The following is a 4,787-nucleotide window of genomic DNA, read 5'->3' on the forward strand; positions in this document are numbered from 1 at the left end:
GGATTTAATTTGTAACATATAATTTGCTGGCCTGATAAGAAATTAAATATTATAATCATGATAATATATGGGATGTAATGAATATTTCATAAACCTACATATATACATGTATATGAAACATTTGTTCAAAAAATGTTACATGGTTAAATGTAATATGAAATCACTTGCCTAGTAACAAATGAAAATAATCATTTGGTCTGAAAGAACCCCCCCCCCCCCCCCCCCCCATATAAAATAAGTAAAATGGTAGCTCCTCAGATGTAGGGTGAATATAATGCATCACCATATAGCCTATGAGTATGACACATTGAAAGGATACATTTTAACTATTTAGAAATAAAATTAAATGTGCAATAATCAGATAATATAAATAAAGAAATGAATATTTTATATCAAATTGGGTTGAGAATAAGATTCTGTTTGATTTAACGAACAAAAACAATTAAGATTCTTTTTGAAAAATGTGCATGGCTCTTAAAAGGGCCGTTTTAAACAGATCTGTTGCAGAAATTATCTTCAGACTGTACGAATTGTTAGGATAACTCAGTTTTTTTCTTCAAGTGACCGTACTGGCAACTGCCTTGCACTACAATCTACATGTATACAATAATATAATTATTTCTCCTTTGACTTCATCATGTTCATTAACTGTTACTGGTCTACTGTTCTTTTGAGAAAAGTAAAGTGAACGGCTTTCATTTTCCACATTGTTCTATAAACTGTTTCGGTATCTTAACTTTGTCGGTGTGATGAATTTTTCATCATTTTCATGTCCTGAACTCGGCACTGGAACTCGGGTCATATAAGTTAATCTATAGAAACATTTCACATATAATCCGCTCCAATCAATTGTACGCTAAATGTCAGTGTTTTGTCATAATTTGAGCAGAAAATTCGTGAAACTGTAGTCTATAATGTTGTTTTTCAACACACATGTTTACATTCATGGAGGCTGCCATTTTTTTTCTACCAGACTATATATATAACCGCTGATTTGATTGGATAACTGTATTTCCGGGATTTCCGATCGGCCAATCAGATAATCGTTATCATTAATACACGGAATGTGTTCAAATTTGAAACTGAAAATATTGTACGAGTATGTATCCTGTCCAGCATTGTCCAGCTGTGGTTACATTAATCATGTTAATAATAATTAATACTCAACAACCTTCGATAAATAAAGAAATAGACATTAAAGGCAGAACATTTAGGTATGACATTAGCTGTTGAACCAAGAATTTACGATGAGACGATGTGCTGATGTAGGGCAGACGTACAGCAGATACAGGTAATTTTTAAGAGATTTTACATTTGATTTTTACATCATGAATATTTCTAATTAAAATTTAAAAAAAAAGATATACACCCCCTTTAGTTTCATTCATGGGCTCTGTTAGTTCACACTTTGAGGATGACCATTTGGTGTTCTGAAAAGGGGGAGGTGGGAATGTAATAATAATTTTATTATTCAATATTGAATGACATTGTGTGCCTTCACAATCAAGGAAAGATGTTTACAGTTTACTACACAATTGTCAGGCACATTCAACTTAATTTTGTCATGTTCTGATTTGGATGGACATGCAGCACAAAAAAATCCCTAAAGGTTAATATTGTGTTTTAGAGTCTTATACTTAACTGAAAGAAGCTTCTTAATTATATATGTACATTGTATGATAAATATCAGTAATGTATGATGCATACAGGTCATGACCAGAATTAAAAATTATTAATAAAATGTTTTTACATTTTTTTTTTAGGTTGTCCATATATTAAAAGGGATTGATCATGGTGAAGGTACAAAGCTGCAAAAATGATGACTGTGCATCGATCAATATCCACTCCATTATATGAAAACACGATGAAAACAAACAAACCAGCAGCAGAAAAGAAATTTGAGTATAAGATTATTGAAAGGTACTTATTGAATTATTTTTTCATCCTTCCCACACTTGAAATAAAAATACATTAATCATGTCAATCATTCACATCTATAAGTTGTAAACACATTTCAAAAACATTGATCTGATCATCATGCACAATGGTTAATCATGGCTATTATGTGAACAAAATGAGGTGTCTGGTATGCTTCAACCAGATAGTAAACCAACAACAAACACAACAAAAAGGGAAAGATAATATGAGGCTAAATAAAAATATATGCGTGGTTCCAATTACCTTACCTACCTTTTTTTTTAGTCTTAACAATAGCCTACCCTAAAGATTTTTTTGTCATTTTTCAGTAAGTACTGTTTAAGTCAGAATGTTGCTCCCATAGACATGATAGACTGAATGTAAAAAAAAATCATAAAATAAAAAAAATTCTTACCTACCTACCCTAATTTTTTTTTAAATGTAACTGGAACCACACATACTTTTTTTATTTGGCTTTGAGAGACACCTGATCCATGAACAATAAAAGTCTATTTTGATAAAAAGAGATGTGTGTTATATGTCTAAGAGACAGCAACCCAACAACTATAGCCAAAGATATCTAGAGAACACATAGTCTTCAACAATAGACATACATGTGTCTAAATTGCTCTTAGTGTATAAATGTTGGGAATAAATTACACACAAACACAAATAAAATATGCCAGTAACATACATTTTTGAATAATTGCAGACTGGAGCATGGTATTGTAATGTTATTTTAATTCAAAATTCTATGCATGTTATGATGTATGATTTTTTTTCTTTCAGATTAATCAATGAAGACTCAATGGAACAGGATTGGAATGCAGAAACTTTGGACTTAATTCATGAATAATATCAATGGATGATGAAGAAAACTGACCAAACTGACAAAGTATTTCGTATGCATGTAAACTGGACATTTTTGTTTGTTTAATGCACAATAAACAAATTTTGAAAATTAAAACCATTTGTGAAAGATTTCAAGAGGACCAAAAGTTACCATGGACTTATGAATGATTTAACCAGAAAAATGATTTACATGTACAATTAAGTAAATACATCTTTGACTAAAAAATGATAATTTATCAACTTTAATATTTTAAAGAGGTTGATCTTTTCGTTTAAAAGGTCTTAAATGTGGATGATGTATAAACTGTTGTAATTTCTTTAATTGTTGACTTGCATTAAAATGGTTATTGTCTTATTTCAAGTTTTCTTATTAATTCATTCAAAAATAAGCAGTGCATGCAAAATGATATCTAACATTTCAGTGGAATTGTCAATTTCCATTGAAATATCACTGGTTTTCTTTGGTTGATTGTTACAATTTCCAATGGAATTACCACTGGTATCCCAGTAGAAAACAATAAATGTCCAGTGGGAAAACAATGGTATTCCAACGAAGTTTTCACTGGTATTCCAATGGAATTTCCACTGTATTCCACTCGAGTATTCACCGTAATCCCACTGGATATTCCACTGATATCCCAATGGAAAACAATGAATGTCCAATGAAAATCCCGACCAAATTTCCCAGTGGTAATACAGTGGTATTCCAATGGAACTCTGATGAAACTCCACTGGTATTTTCAGTGAAATCCCACTTTACATTTTCAGTAGGGTATATTCGTACCGGACCTAATAGGGTAGAAAAAGTTGACCAATCTTAATGAAACTTGGTATGACCAAAGTTTATTAAATTATAAGACTGCCTACAAAGTTTCATGACAATAGGATATATATTATAGACAATATGACTAATTCTATATTCAACTTTGAGTGTTAAATTAAGACGTTAAAATTGAAAATTTTCAACTATCAACATTTGGGGCTTAAAAAATTAAAATGTTGCAAAAAAATACTTTTGAAATGCCTTAATATATAATATATCATGTATTAAAAGCAATAGAGTACTCATTTGATTTATCAGACTGATCATAATTATTAAAAAGTCAAATTTATATGAGCCTGTGGCTAAAAATGGAGGTTTTCCAATGAAGGGGGGCCTTACATGAAGATGTAATATTTTCCAGCAAGTTTAAATTTGTAAAGCTTTTTGGTTATAAATAATCCTTACATATGTATTTAATGTACTTTTAATGGAAAGAAAACTTACAAATAACGTATCACATTAGTTTAAAAGGGTCTTAGGCCAAGTAAGACTGAAAATAATTTGGGGTCAATTTAGGCCGTATCACATATTTACATTTAAAAATGCATATTGAAGCTATATGAAATAAAATTTTGTGTCTTTTCTATCATTTCTATACGCAGGTGACATGATACAATAAATCTGAGCACAAAAAGACTCTTGCATTCAACTTTTTTTGCAGACAGTATGGTCTGATACAAAGATTTTTCACTTTTTAGTGAAAAACATGCATGCAATTTTAGTCTCAACAGGCTTATATTTGAACCACTTGCTATCCTACAGAAGAAAAGAAAGATATTATGTGACATAAAACAGGTACAAAAGACATTGTTAAGTGCTTTTTATACAAATTTAGTGAGGTCTTTATAATGGACTTCAACTTTTATGTTCCAAGCTCCTCACATTTAACTTGATCCAAACAGGGCGTTAAACAAGGATCGTATATACAACACATTTTGCACATATTGTCTAAGATAATCTTCTTTTCTGTAGATTCAGAGTTCTCAAATGAGTAATACAACTGGATTGAAGCATAGAAACACAAATATTGACTCATAAAAACCTGTCAGATAGAAATTCAGAATGCCACTTATGCATCAAAATTGAAAAAGCTATGAAATGCTTATTTTGACCATAAAATGCCAAAATTGGTCATTTTTGCAGAAATTCTATCAAATAAAAGTTTAAATCCTTTAGTTTTATGCTATTTGATAAA

The 4,787-nt window shown here is 30.5% G+C and overlaps 1 long non-coding RNA gene across 1 annotated transcript; it reads left to right on the forward strand.

Annotated features, from left to right (window-relative positions):
• Nucleotides 1–1,029: 1,029 nt before the first annotated feature.
• Nucleotides 1,030–3,124, forward strand: LOC127703386 (uncharacterized). The gene is made up of 3 exons (XR_007982982.1): nucleotides 1,030–1,291; nucleotides 1,764–1,920; nucleotides 2,707–3,124. It is a non-coding gene; the product is annotated as an uncharacterized LOC127703386 (long non-coding RNA).
• The last annotated feature ends 1,663 nt before the right edge of the window (nucleotides 3,125–4,787 follow it).

The sequence above is a fragment of the Mytilus californianus genome, unplaced genomic scaffold (assembly GCF_021869535.1).
Source record: "Mytilus californianus isolate M0D057914Y unplaced genomic scaffold, xbMytCali1.0.p SCAF_1, whole genome shotgun sequence".
Lineage (NCBI taxonomy): Eukaryota > Metazoa > Mollusca > Bivalvia > Mytilida > Mytilidae > Mytilus > Mytilus californianus.